The sequence below is a fragment of the Ricinus communis genome, chromosome 9 (assembly GCF_019578655.1).
Source record: "Ricinus communis isolate WT05 ecotype wild-type chromosome 9, ASM1957865v1, whole genome shotgun sequence".
Lineage (NCBI taxonomy): Eukaryota > Viridiplantae > Streptophyta > Magnoliopsida > Malpighiales > Euphorbiaceae > Ricinus > Ricinus communis.
In genome coordinates, this window is record NC_063264.1 from 28,156,692 (window position 1) to 28,172,763 (window position 16,072).

The window sequence follows — 16,072 nt, forward strand, 5'->3', positions numbered from 1 at the left end:
AATTATCAGTGTAATCTTTCAATTAATACGAAAGTAAGTAATAATTAATTTTATTAAAATTTAACTAAATTTTAATATAATTAAAAATATAAAAATCTAATAATATATTAGATCAAACTATAAAAACAGACGGCATTTAACTAAAAAAAAAGTCAAGTACCATGACCAATTTTGACAAGACAAGAGAAGGTTGACAAACATGCATCCACTCGGATGACGAAACAAGTTGTCATTTTCCTCAAATGATAATTTTATATAAAAGGAACAACAGTGAAATAAAAAAATTAGTCGCCAACTTGTGAATTTCGCAAATTACTATTATTATATTATTATTAATGTTTTCATTCATAAAGATTAGAACTTTCTATTTTTTATTAAATCTAGCAAGTAATAATCAAATTTTTAGTTTAAGAACCATATTTTAACATTGATCTTAATTTTAATCTTCAATAAAATTATATGTCAAATTTGTAGACGTTGTATGAATTAGAGCGATAAAAAAATTAAAAAATATTTAAAATTATTGACTAATAATAAACTAAATAGATAAATAAATATATTATATAGCATAATTGAAAATATCTGGATCTCTAATATTTTGAGATTCTTTCCTAATAGAATTTTTAATATTTACTTGTTTTAGTAATATTTTTAATCTATTAATTATATTTAAAAGTTAATAATAAAAACATAATTAATATTACTAATTTTTTAGAATTAGAATGAATGGTAAAGTCCAAAAAGATTTCTTGTGGTTTGACAATTTTTCACTCGGATATTTTTCATATTAAAAGAGTACTACATGTTTTATTTTTATAGTATCTTTTAGGTACACATTAATATTTTTATTATTTTTATATAACTTTACATATATTTAAAATGAACTATTATTAAATTATGGCTATATAAGCAATGTAGTATCTAATATTTGTTTTAATAATTTGTTATGATTACAAAATATCTAATGTCACTACCCCATCCGTAGGCCCGTGACCGGCACTAGGGAATGGGTAGGCGTAAGGCCACCGAATCCCGTAGTAAGCCTGATACTCACTAACTTAAATAAATCTCAATCTCATTTTTCTGATGCCACAATTATCTTAACATTCAAATTTTACATAATTAATTCGGTCTGCCATAAAAATTAGGTGAGACCCGAAACTACAGAAAATTACATCTGATACATCTACTATTACTACTGCGGAGAATCTAAGATTCTTATAATTTGACATACCAAATCAATCACCACCCGATGATGAAGAAATTGGGTTACTGAGTAAGAGTCGTGGGAAAACTAACAGTCACGAATCTGAAAAACAGTAAGTGGAGACTGTCAGTCTTGAGAGTGAGTTAAAATCAAATAATCTAGAGACTATTGCAGTCTTCACATAAAATATTAGTTATTTGAATCAATATATCAAACCATGAACATAAACACAAATCATAATATCATAATATCATCATACCATCAAAATAAATAAATAAATAATATATTTTTACTTTTACGGGACGAGTGGCTCAGTAGAACCCTAATCCTAAATTCTAGTAGCATTTTGGCTCTCTTAATCCAATAAGACTGGTGCCCAGAGAGCAATGCTCGACCATGGACCTTACCTCCAGTCTGGTCACTTAAGTATCCAAATAAGCCGGCGCCGAGAGAGCGAAGCTCAACTAGGGTCCTTAACTCTAGTCCGGTCACTCAATATTCACTATCTGCCTAAGCCTTTCAGCTCTCTTATTCCAATAAGACTGGCGCCCAGAGAGCAATGCTCGACCAGGGACCTTATGATGTAAACCTTCTAAGGAAGAGAAGGATACACGCCAAGATCGACACTTATAAGGTTTGCTAAAAGATGTTTGCGGAACTATCACCCTTATTTATAAAGAAATAAGATCAATAGCTATAATGAGATGAACTTAATTAATCCTAGAAACTAACAAGTTAATAAAATTAAATTAAGGTAGAAGTGAAATCAAAACCTATAAGCTTTAATCTCAAGAACACTTTAAGCAAAAATAAGGTTTTCTATTCAATAAAAAATGTATGTATTTCGAATTACATAGCTCTATTTATAGAGTTTAAAACATAATCCTAGAATGACTAGGATATGTGGCCAAGATTCCTAAATAAATAAAGTTTAAAGTAAAAGAAAAGAAAACTCATATTTTAACTTGGACTTGTTAAAAGAAAACTCCTAGTTTGACTTGGATTTTGATTTTGAATATTCAACCTTGGACTTGGGCTTTACGTTTGGGCTTGAACTCAACATAAATCAGAGTTGATCTTTATGTCTTTACGTTGGGCTTTAATCCATGAATGAAATACAATTAATCAAAGTTGAATCTTGATCTTCTAAGTCCAACTCACTATCCTTGCTTTTTGAATGCATCTTATCTATCATGTGGACCATGAAAGAATACAAGGCAGCCTTGAATCTCTTGCTTCTAGCTCGTGTGATTGGACCCTCATACTTTAATAGATCCATTCGTGGCTTGCTTGGTGGTAAAGGATCAGCCTTGATTTCATCACTTTACCTCTAGTCTGGTCACTTAAGTATCCAAATAAGCCGGCGCCCAAAGAATAATGCTCGAGCAGGGACATTACATCCGGCAATTTACTCAAATCAGTCCAGAAAGCCATGCTCGACCAGGGCAAAACTCATAATAATCTTATTACCGCAATTTACTCAAATCAGCCCAGAGAACCATGCTCGACCAGGGCAAAACTCATAATAATCTTATTACCTGTCCATGATCATTACCAGTGCACATGCGGTCCTGATGTAACCCACTAGGTGGCATGTTCTACGAAAGCCACATTCCCAAGTCACAATCATAACATTTAACAAATATCGTTGTCTAATGAAATCATTCAACATATATCGAAATAAAGATTAAAAATTTAGGGCAAAGCAACGTGCAATTCATGTGGAGAAATAATAATAGTATTTGTATTATTATAGCGTTACTAATAATAATATTTATATTATTTTTACTAATTAATAATCAAGTAAAATTCTTTATATTGCGATACTAATAATCATATTTAGCATAAATTCCTAAAATAGTATATTAAATTCAGACTTAGCAATAGTGCAATGATTAAGTGACTTTAACTCACAGATTTGGCGACCTCCTAGCTCTGCTCCGGTGCCTCGGTTGGAGAGAGCCGAACAGACATATCATCTAATCACGGAAAATAATTTATCAAAACGCTGAAACAATCGATCATTAATCCTAGGTCTAGACTCCTAGGACTGATGGTCTAAGAATCACGATTCGAAAGAATTCTACCGAAAATCCTGCAGAACCTCCCCTACAACACGGACATTTAACCCCCGTAAAAATGGGTCCAGTATGTAACACCCCCATTACATGCTAACCAATAGACATTAGCCAGAAAGCATACAAGCATCGTAGACTATATACTACATGTAGATAGGTCAATATGCAGATTGTTAAGAATCAAGACACAAGGTTATTAACATATAAACATATGATTATACTTAAACATCATTTACCAAGTATTCAAAACATCTTCTTATGCCTTACAAGGCACACTTCTATATACATCACATAACTGCATACAAAATGCATCAGGAGGAGACTCCACAAAACTGGCCCAACCTGACAGAACTGCTAAAAGCTAAACTTCGGATACAACCAATGGATGCACTACTATTTACAAACCTGAAAAGAAAAATTTTGGAGAGGGGTGAGCCTCTAGCTCAGTAAATAAATAATCAACATAATCTATATCACATACACTTAATACAATTTCCACCCAATCACACAACTTACCATGATTCATAGTTTAGGTATAAATTCATACCATTCTACTCAATTCAGTACAACCATCATAGAAGAAATACAATTCAACAATTATGGTTAGTTCTCACGGCTTGTGGATCCCCTTTAATGTGCTGCTCCGCCTCATCCTCACCTATCGCACAAGTAAGCTGCTCCGCCTCATCCTCACATAATACACTTTTATAGCCTCTCTAGGCTTTAGCCTCCCAAGGCTTTATATATATATTTTTTTCACAGGGGAATCCGCCATTCACATGCACATATGCACTTAACATCACAATTCAATCATTTCACTTATATCATATTCAAGCAATAACAATTGTTCCACTCAACACCAATCATTTCCATCTCATTCATTCAAACACAACACAATATTAAGCAAACACAACCATTCCTAGAACATTTGATTAAATATATGGATATAACAAATATTAACTATTTACTTACTCAAAATACACTTATTCCTTCAGCATATAAGAACCTCCTTTCTCTACAACTTTCTTTCCAGGCCTTTGAGTACCTGTTAACACATTCATCAATTCACATTTCATGCATATTCCAAATATTCATGTAAATGCTAGTTCTAATGCATTACAAGATCATCCCCTTTGTAATTCATAGGTCTAACTCTTCCTCTAAGACTCTCAATTACTATTTTAATATCATATAAATATTTTTCATCTAGTTATATACCAATTAACTCAAATTAACATCAAATAAATTGCATAAAACTAATCTCCAACATCTCTGTTTTCTAGACAGAATTTAGTACCAAAGTATATTTATTTCTGGGCAAAATTGGCTCAATATAAAAATCTCGTATTAAATAGACATATATACTTATGCGTCTAGTTTCATCTCCAAGAAGAATTACTCAATTCCGACTTCTATAGATTTAATTATTCTCAAATTACTGAGTAAGGGTCATACAACTAGTTGTACCCGAGTAGCAATCTGTTTGCTCAATTTAAGTAACCAAAACAGCAAAAATAGCAAAATCACAAAACTACAAAGTTATAGAGAACTCTTCAAAATTTCCATAAACACTAATCAAGCTTAATTTGGACTTATATAACCCATGTTATGCTCAAAATACAGAACATCAAGGTTGCTGGAATTTTGACAGCTTTCTATCTTGACATACTTAAATTTAAATCAAGCTTAATCTCTATGCAATCATTCAATACTCTACTAATTCATGATAATCAGACCTTTAATTAATCAATGAAAGCATCAATTGAAGTTTTTCCAATTTGTAATCAAGAACCCTAATGACAAATTAATAATACTCAAGTAACAACTCACCAATTTCAGCTTTTGGGTTGCTAATATGCTTAAATCCTTTAGCTTTAGCTTGGCTCCTTCAATAGTTGGTAAAATCCTATCTTAATCTTAAGTTTTTCTAGGTATTCCACTCCTCTCTCTTGTTCCAAATTTTGAGTTTTTGGCCATGTACGAATTTTAGAGAAATGAAGAGGTAAAATGAGCTTGCTCATGGTTCCAATTTCCAAGATTCACTACTTAACTAGTTTTATCATCCTAAATTAATTCTTACTAACCATATATAGGTACTAACTTTTAATTGTATCTTTTAAGTCCAATCTATTTACCCAACCTTCAGCTATTGGTTCAAATAAGTCTTAAGGCTTAATACACATAACCCAAATATTTAATCAACTTATCTAAATTAATAATTTAATATCATGCTTCTTATTCTCTACTTATAATTAATATATATCTGTTACCATAAAATAAAAATATTATTAATATACCATCATATGCCCAATGATTAAATGTAAATGCACATAACATGTATGATGAGAAAATGCAGGCGTTACACAGTACCTGCCAGAAAAATACTTCAAATATCCAACAATTCAAACAATGGGAGTCGGATCCCCATACTCCATTGTTTTCCCGACTCCGCCATACAGCACAAAACACGAGGCATGCAAACCGACAAACAATTATTTTTAACTCAAAAATATCAAATACTCAACACAAAACAATAAACACGAATTAAATCAAAGAATTTCCAAAAACTAACGGGCCAGAGAAAATTACCGAAACGCTTGATTGCTCGATCGACTCGCCTCTAGTCATCGGAGTTCGATCGACGATCTGAACTCACCATCGGACTCAAAACGATGTGCTGATGACGATCCCTGCTTTCGATTTTTCGATCTGACCCTCGATCATCCCAAGAGATTTGTGAACTATCTCGGCCATCGATTCACAAACGGAGTCCGATCGCCACGAAACCGGTGCCATTGCGAAGCTTGAGTTGAGAAGAGTCGGGATACGCCCTCCGATCTTCCATAGCTCGCAGGAGCTCGCTGGAAAAGCTGAAAAACGTGGCTGCCACCTACTTCGCCGGAATTCCCTCCTCCGGCCACCAAAACCGACGCCGCTGCCGCCAAAAGGAAGCTCTCTTCGAGGGGAGCCGATTGCCACCAAGATTGGTCGGAAAGGCCGCTAGAAATGGCCAGAACGGCCTTCGAAAGCCGCTGCCCCTTCTTTTTCTTTTCCTCGCTACTAACGCCGCCACCGCCGCTGTTGGACTCGCCGGCGCCAGCAGCGCCCTCAATCGGCTTCACCTTGCGCCCTGACGGGCTCTTCTCCGGCTGCCACGGGCGACAGCGAGCCACCTACTTCTCTCTCCCCGACACTCTCTTCTCTTTTCTTCTTCTCCATATCGACTTTAGGCCCCCAAACTTTCCTTTCTTACAATTAGGTCCCTCAACTTTCTAAATTACGACAATTTCATCCTACAGAATTTCCAATTAACCTTTAAACTTTCCTTTAGCCTTTCAATTAAGCCCCTTAACTAATTAATTTGGGCCAAATTATAATTATTAAAAATATATAATTACACATATACCCCTGAACCGACATATTTATTTACAAAAATACCAAACTTACAAATTTCTATTAAAACCCCATAATAATAAAATTATACTTTTAATCCTTATTTCAAAATAAATTTCCAATTTAGTCCTAAATAGCCAATTTGCTAAATATTTTCCAACTTAAAATTAAATACCACTAGCTAATTAAAATACCAATTTTTCCTAAATTCCTTTTATAAAAACACCATTTACAATTTCTCTGTAATTTTCTAATATATAATTTTATTTATATAAATATGCATTTGGGGAAAATTTGAATAATCAAAATATTCTCAAATAATTTACTTAATTAATTTCTTAAAATTTCAAACTAATAGGATATAGAAAGAATGACTCCTTATTAGTCTAATATTAAAATTCAAAATTTGCATTTAAATTATTCCAACTAGACCAAGTAAAAATTAAATTAAATTAATTTTAAATAAAAACTCATTATTAAATATATAAAAATTCTGGATATTACATCTAATCGGATGCTAAATTAATTAAAAATTAGACAATTGCCCGTTCTATGGACGGTTTAATTTTCATATCAATAAAAATTATAAGGTCATTAATAGTAATTTAAATAATATCATATCACATATATTATGGCTAGTTTTTTTATAGATATATAAACATGTTATATCCTTTTAAATTTTTTAAATACTTATTAATTTAAAATCTGAATTTTACTATAATCATAACATCTATATAAAAGTGAATAAATAGGAGTATCCATAAAATAAAATAAAATAAATATGTTACAAATATTACATAAAAACTCTTTTCAATTTTGATAAAACTAACTACTACCTCCTTTCATATTAGTTGAAGGATTAAACTGTTAATTTAAGATTACAATTTGATTATTGAATTTATTATTAAGCATCAAACTCATCTAAAATTCAAAAAACAAATACCTTGTGGTTTGGCGCTTTTTTACTTGAAGAACGAAGATATTTTTTGTATCAAAAGAGTACCACATGTTTTATTTTCTTAGCATTTTTTGGTTATATTTTTATAATTTTTTTATATAATTTTACTTGTATTTAATATGAAGTATTACTAAATTATGATTTTATAAGCAGTGTGATATCTAATAATGCATCAAAAAATCTATAAATATATTAAGATTTTATTTAAAAAAATTATTTTTTAAATTTGATTAAAATTAAAAATATAATTTAAATAATTTTTTTATGATCACAAAATATCTAATTGGATGCTAAATTAATTAAAAATACTTATCTTGTCAAATATTTATATTTCTATTAATATTTACAATCTAAAAAATGAGAAAAACATTCAATGTACCTAAAAATGTAAAAGAATAAAATAAAAACACATATTATTTTTTTGATACGAAAAATACTTTTGTTACTTAAATATAAAAGCGTCAAACTACATGGTTATTTTTTAAAATTTATCAGAAAAAAAAAACAGGGGAACCGACTTGTGTAGTAGACAAAACTTTAGAGAAAAATAGTATTTAACCCTAATTTTAACCAATTTCTTTTCACAATTTTAAAAGTGTTGTAGGAAAAATAAATAGTATTATAAACTAAAGAACAAGAACAAAGAAAATAAAGAGAGAAGAGAGAGTAAATTTTTATGTATTGTATATATGTATGAATATGTGTTTATGTGTGTCATTCCATTGATTGTAACACCTATTTATAGGTGTAAAGGGTTACAGAGATATAGTTCTATTTACACAACGAAATCTATCCATAGACATAATAATAGACATCCAATATAACTCAAATACTATAATATTATCATAATACTCCCCGTTGGATGTCTATTACAATGAATATCCCTCATTAAATCCTTATTAAGAAAAACCCCATGAGAAAAAAATCTTAGTGACAGAAAATGAATACATTATTCATGTAGAAGTTTGCACCATAACACTGTCTCGTTAAAAACCTTACTAGAAAAAATCCAATGGGACAAAACCTAAGCCAAGAAAAAAAGAGTACAGTGTATCAAAATTTCCCTCTCATAAAAACATGACTTCTAACAAAGATCTCTTAGTCGGTGCATGCCAATTTTATTCACTAACTTCTCAAATATTATTGTAGGGAGCATTTTTATAAACAAACATGTCAAATTATCAATAGATCAAATTTGATGAACATCTAAAACACCTTGCTTTTGAAGCTCATGTGTGAAAAAGAACTTTGGCGAAATGTGTTTTTCTATCTCCTTTAATATATCCTCCTTTAAGTTGTGCAATACAAGCAACATTATCTTCATATAGCACTATTGGGATTCCTTGATCAAATAGAAGATCACATGTTTCCTTGATATGTTGGATCATAGATCTCAACCATATGCATTCTCTACTAGCCTCGTGCATTGCCAATATTTCGGCATTGATTAGATAATAATGGCAGTTAGAGTGTGCTTAGTATAACGTGAAGATATAATAGTGCCACCATATGTAAACAAGTAAACTCTTTGTGATCGAGCTTTATGTAGATAAGATAAATATCCAGCATTTGTATATTCAATTAATTCTAACTTTGAGTCTTGTGGATAAAATAAGCCCATATATGATATACCACATAAATGATGGAAAACTTATTTCACACCATTCCGATATCTTCGAGTTGGTTAGGAACTATATCTTGCTAGCAATTCACAGAAAATGCTACATCAGATCTTGTACAATTAGTAAGATACATAAATGCTCTGTTAGCATTAAGATATGGTACTTTTGGATCAAGTATTTCTTCACCATCTTTCCGATGACGATAAGGATCTTTCTTCATATCCATGTGTCTAACAATCATAGGAGAAGACATTTGATGAGATTTATCCATATTAAAATATTTTAATATATTTTCAATATAAGATGACTGATAAATAAAAATTCCTCCAAACAAATACTCGATCTGCAAGCTGAGATAAAATTTTATTTGTCCCAAATCTTTCATTTTAAATTCATTCCTTAAATAATTTATTATTTCTGTCAACTCTTTAGGAGTTCCAATAATGTTTGAATCATCAACATAAACTACAATTATAGCAAAACCAAATTTTTTTTCTTAATGAAAACACACGGGCAAATTGAATTGTTAGTATATCATCCCTTCAAAAGATATTCACTTAGATGGTTATACCATATTCATCCAGATTATTTTAATCCATACGAGGATTTTGTAGCTTAATTGAATACATTTCTCGAGGTTTTGAACTACATGCTTCAAGCAGTTTTAGCCCTTCAGAAACTTTCATATAAATATCATTATCAAATGATCCATATAAATAAGTTGTGACGACATCCATAAGATGCATATGAAGTCCTTCTAAACTTGTCAGACTAATTAAAAATCTAAATGTAATTTTATTCACAACTGGGAAATAAGTTTCTTCATAATCAATGCCAGATCTTTACGAGAACCATTGTGCTAGAAGTTATGCTTTGTATCTCACAATCTCATTTTTCTCATTGTGTTTATACATAAAAATCCATTTCTAGTCTACTATCTTAATATCTTTAGGTATCAAAATAATGGGCCCAAAGACTTGGCATTTTTCTAATGAGTTTAATTCTGCCTGGATTGCATCTTTCCATTTAGGCCAATCATTTCTTTATCGATATTCAATGACGAACTTAGGTTCAATATCCTCACTTTCTTTTGCAATATCAATTGTCACTGCATATGCAAATACATTATCGATAATAGTTTCACTTCAGTTCCATCTCTTACTTGAAGTGACATAATTGATTGATATATCATTGTTTTCATCATCTTCAGACACTTGAACCTCTTTTGGGGTTATTTGTTACTCTTCAAGAACATAAATTTTGGGACTGTCACTTGGTTTGTTTTGTTTCCTCTTCTTTTTTAAATTTTTATTCTTGGAATCAGGTGGCCTACCACACTTCTGGCATGTCATGGACACAGTTGCTGTAATATTAACTTATTGTTCTATTGGAACATCAATTCTAGCTTGAGCATTTTCAGCTGGTATATGAGATTTAATAACTCTTTTTGGATCATAAAATGCATCTGGTAATTAGTTTGCTATACTTTACAAATGAATGATCCTTTGAACTTCTAGTTCATATTGTTTTGAATAAGGATCAAGATGATTTAATGATGGCTCATTCCAAATAATTTATTTCTCTAATTGCTTATTCTCTCTCTCCAACTTAGAAAACAAAGCCTCATTAAAATGACAATCATTAAATACTGCAGTAAATACATCCCTCGTTAGTGGCTCAAGATATTTAATTATAGATGGAGATTCATATCCAATATATATATTCCAATCTCCTATGAAGTTCCATTTTTGTGTGATATGGGGAGTCAATTGGGACATAAATAGCACATCAAAAAATTTTAAAATGGAAAATATTTGGCTCCTGGCCAAAAACGAACTGTAACAGTGTATATTTATAATAACTAGTTAGCCTGATGCAAATAATAGTTGTTGCATGTAAAATTACATGTCCCCAAGCAATTATTGGGAGATTTATTTTTGTAAGCAATGGTCTAGCTATCAATTTGAGAGATTTAATAAAAGATTCTGCTAGACCATTTTGAGTATGAATATGAACTACTGGATGTTCAACAGTTATTTCAATTGACATGCAATAATCATTAAAGGCCTTATATGTAAATTCAACAGCATTATCAAGACGAATTGTCTTAATAGTATATTCTGGGAATTGTGCTCTTAATCGAATTATTTGAGCAAGTAATCTGACAAATGTCAGATTTCGAGTTGATAATAAACATACATATGATCATCTTATTGATGCATCTATTAACACCATAGAATATTTAAATAGTCTACATGGTGGATGAACTAATCTACAAATATTGTCTTGTATACATTGTAGAAATTTAGGTGATTCATTTTTAATTTTGCTCAGTGAAGAACTAATAATCAGCTCTCCTTGAGAGCAAGCTGAACATGAGAATTCATTAGATTGAAGAATCTTCTGGTTCTTCAATGGATGGCCATAAGAGCTTTCAATAATTCTTACATTATTGTTGATTCAGGATGACCTAATCGATCTGCCAAATAAGAAAAATATTTGAGTCAATAGACTTATGGTTTACTACCATATTTATTTTAATAGTACACATATATGTGTAATATAAGCTAGAAAATATTCAATATCTCCCACGTTTATAGTTTCAATATCTATTTTGGTGAATATTTTTAAAACTCAATAAATTTCTACGAGATTTTGAGCAGAATAATTTATTTTTAATAAAAAAATATGTACCTCAATGTTGTAATATATTTACTCTTACTGAGCCTTCAATTATTTTTTTACTACCAAATATTATACTGACATAAATTTTTTTCATTGTTAAGTGAAAAAAATATTTATTATCTCTTAATATAGTATGCGTGGTAGCACAGTCCGCGAGACATAAATCTACATCATTTTTTCTTAATCCTATTAATGATTGAGTATGATCCATAATATTTTTTCTTTCTATATAAAAAAAGAATAACACGTCAATTAGTATCAATTTTCTGAAGACTAATAGATTTAGTTCTTCAGGAATATAAAATATTAACTCCTTAATAGATTAGGATACTAGATTTCAAAACACCTAGTCCTTTAGAAATTTATACCTTTATTTATTTATTTATTTATTTAGTTCTTCAATAACTAAAATTAATATTAGTTCTTTAGGAACTAAAGCTTATAATTATAATATAAACTAGTATTTAGTTAAAACAAAGAAATTTAATAGAAATTCAAAAAGCCACAAAATTATATAAAAAAAAGATGCTATATACTCGTTAGGACTATCAAAACGGATCCTTGAGAATTTAATAATAAATTCAATAAAGATAGAGTATAGCCTCACACAATTTTTTTATTTAAAAAGAAAAAAATAACTCTACCTTGAATCTTGTTTTAAGCAATCATGTTGATAAAGTGTTGTAAAATAAAGAATAAGAAGAATAAGGAGTATTATAAACTAAAGAACAAGAACAAAGAAAATAAAGAGAAAAGAAAAAGTAATTTTTTCTGTATAGTGTATATGTATGTATGGGTGTTTATGTGTCATTCCATTGATTGTAGTATCTATTTATAGGTATAAAGGGTTACAAAGATAGAGTTCTATTTACACAACAAAATCTATCCATAGATATAATGATAGACATCCAATATAAGCCAAATACTATAATATTATCATAATAAAAAGTAAACACCCATGCATTTATTTTATTTTTAAAAGCATTTTTCAATGATAATTTTTACAATTTTACAATGAAAAAGATGATGTTATAAATTAAATGTGCTTTATTAAAAAAAATTGAGAATTAGCAAAAGATTTGATGCAATTATATCTTTAATGGCTACATTGCTAAATTTAGGATTAAACTTTTGCTGATTTCTAATTTTTTATTTTTTAATAAACATATTTGACTTGCCACATCATCTTTTGTATCGTTAAATTACAAAAATTGTCTCTTAAATTTTGAAAATAAATTGAAAGCATGAATATTTATTTTCAAAATTTGAAATAATTGGATAAAATTGCTAAAAAAGTGTAAAATTTAGAATTTAATTAGCAATTTAGACCTTCAAAATATCATTTTAAAATTTGATTAAATTTAAATACCTATATTCTAATAATTTATTATGATCATAAAGTGATACCAAAAGTTTACAATTATTTACTCTGATATAAATTACTTAAAAAATGTTTATTATACCAAAAGTTTACATTCTATCAATATTTACAATATATGTGAAAAAAGGAGAAACAATAGGTACCTGAAAAATACTTAAATAATAAAATACACCAAACATATTTGATACAAAAACTATTTTTGTCTCTCTATAAAAGTATCAAACCACAAACTAGTTTTTTGAACTCTACCTTTAATCATTGAAAAAGAAAACTCATCATCTAAGGGAAGGACATTACCTATGGTTTGAGCTAAAGTTAATGAAGCCTCTTAAGCTGATCAGTAGACAATTTGAAGAGTTGCAATGAGAGATAGAGAGCAAATTCCTCTAGCTAAATTTTGCATGCACCAGCAAGTGATAGACCTATGATGCTTGCTTATAGTCCTTCAATTCTTTGATAAAAGCATGTGAGCTTGGACCCTTCACATGAAAGGGAAAATGAAAATGAACTAGCAAATTAACAAGTATTTACATTTTTATACAATAAAACTAAGAACTAAGAAATGAGATTGAAAGGAGAGAGAGATTACCAATTTCAAAATAAATATAGAATTAGAAGTTGAATTTAGGAATAATCCTGACCATTTTAAAAGAGAGGACCCAAAAAAGCAGATGCTTAACCTACACTCTACAAATTGGGAACAAAGGTTTTTGAAAATAATGTTGTTATGCAAACTGTGGAGTGAAGCAAGTAATGGAAGAAAGGTTTGGGTGAAACACTTTTGTGCTAAGCTGTGGAGTGAAGCAAGCTACAAATATAATTTCATGGCCCTATAAATCAAATGAGTTAATGAAATGCATAACTCACCAGGGCAAAATATATTATTCTCTCACAAATTGCTGCCAAAACAATGTCAGTAATAAATTGTACAAAGATTAACGGTCAAAGCTGAAAGACATATGAGTAGTACAGCTAAATAACTCCAACAAAAATATAAAGCTGAAAGGCAATGCTACAAACTGAAACTGGGAAATATATGAAAAGTATGAAAGGATGAACTAACTGAGAGCACACAGAGTACTCAGCCAAAAGAGTAGTAAATTTCTTCTTTAATTTGCAGCAAAAATGGAAAACCTGGATGAGTCTTTTATTTTATTTGTTAGGACAAGAATCCAAAAACCAGAATTTAGGTGGCATGTTATAAAATTTCTTTCATACATAGTAGTCAATATGCTATAATAAATCATACTAACAAATAACAGTTTGTATTGAGCAACAGTTGGAAAGAGGCTTCTCACTTGTTTCATTATTGCCGCATTGCAAAGAACATGACTTTTTATTAAAGGTCATCTTTCTTGATCTCAAGCTTCCCTCTTGGACACACTGCAGCTATAAAGCCCGGGCACATGTTATTTAATTTGCCCATAATAACAACTGCAACAAGCTTGTAGAAAGTGGTCGAGCTGGATCCGTTATTGTGGCCGGCCAAACCTCAAAATGAAGGTTCACAAAATCAAAAGGGTGCAGCGGCATGGGAGGTCCCCCCAGATGGACTCTACAAAATAAATTGTGACGCTTCTTTCCACCAAAGCAACGGTATAGGGAAAGCAGCCTTTGTGTGTAGAGACGCGAGAGGTTCATTGATTTTTGCAGGATGTAAGGAATTTTGCTGCAGATCGGCGGTGGTGGCTGAAGAAGCGGAAGCTCTTAGGGAGGCGGTAAGATTTGTAGAGGGCATTTCATGGCAGAGTATATTCTTCGAATTCGATGCGTTAGTGGTTATTAGCTCCTTGGCTAGCCACAAAGACCAAACTCCATGGAGAATTTTGTCAATAGTAGAGGAGATTGCCAATAGGAGTGGTAAGATTTTTAATGTTCAATTCCGGCACATCTCTAGAGAGTCTAACAAGGTAGCACATAGGCTCTCTAGAAATGTGGGGGTGCTTGATTTTAGGGGAATTTTGTACCAGGCCCCAAGCATTCTCTCAAACTTATTGTATGAGGATATTTCTCCTTCTCAGTAATGGAATATTCATTATTTCTGATAATAAAAAAAAAAAACTAAAGCAACAAAAACTACAGGTCAATCTCAACCATATTTAACATAGCAACAAATTAATACTAAATGGGCAAAACATACACATGATTACAGTATCAATGAAGGATAAAACAACTTTTCTACAATTACAACATCAACTGAACCAAGAGTCATAAAGCCACAACAACAGAGTCAAATGAAGTATCAACTAAAGTAAGGAAGCAGCCTGATAAACCTGCATAAAAGACCATTAACTATATAAGTAGCTAAACTATTAACATAAAGCAACTTATTTAAATAACTTCAATTCCTGTGGCTAACAATCCTATCTTGTATTTGTGGCATTGATGTTCCTCTGAATCCTATCTTAACTATTAGTTATAGTTTCACTTATTTTGTTAGCAACATACCCAACATCACTCTTGTCCATTTAGTATTAATTTGTTGCTATGTTAAATATGGTTCAGTTCAAGAAAGAAATATAACATGATTATGTATGTATTATTTTATAAAACTAAAAATTAGGACTAAGAGGGAGGGAAAAAAGGGGGTCTCTATTTCGTTGCTGAAGAAGTATTTGTAATTTGAAATATATGTGTACAAGGAATCCCTTAAAATGAATGAAGGTAACACAACAGATTTTTAAATATGTATTGCCTGCAACTTATTCTGATAAAATCCCAATAGAATCAAACTCCTAACTCTTCATT

The 16,072-nt window shown here is 30.5% G+C and overlaps 1 long non-coding RNA gene across 1 annotated transcript; it reads right to left on the reverse strand.

Annotated features, from left to right (window-relative positions):
* Nucleotides 1–11,413: 11,413 nt before the first annotated feature.
* On the reverse strand, nucleotides 11,414–15,743 carry LOC125371060. The gene is made up of 3 exons (XR_007217266.1): nucleotides 14,623–15,743; nucleotides 13,622–13,803; nucleotides 11,414–11,737 (listed from the first exon to the last, which is right to left on the reverse strand). It is a non-coding gene; the product is annotated as an uncharacterized LOC125371060 (long non-coding RNA).
* Nucleotides 15,744–16,072: the final 329 nt, after the last annotated feature.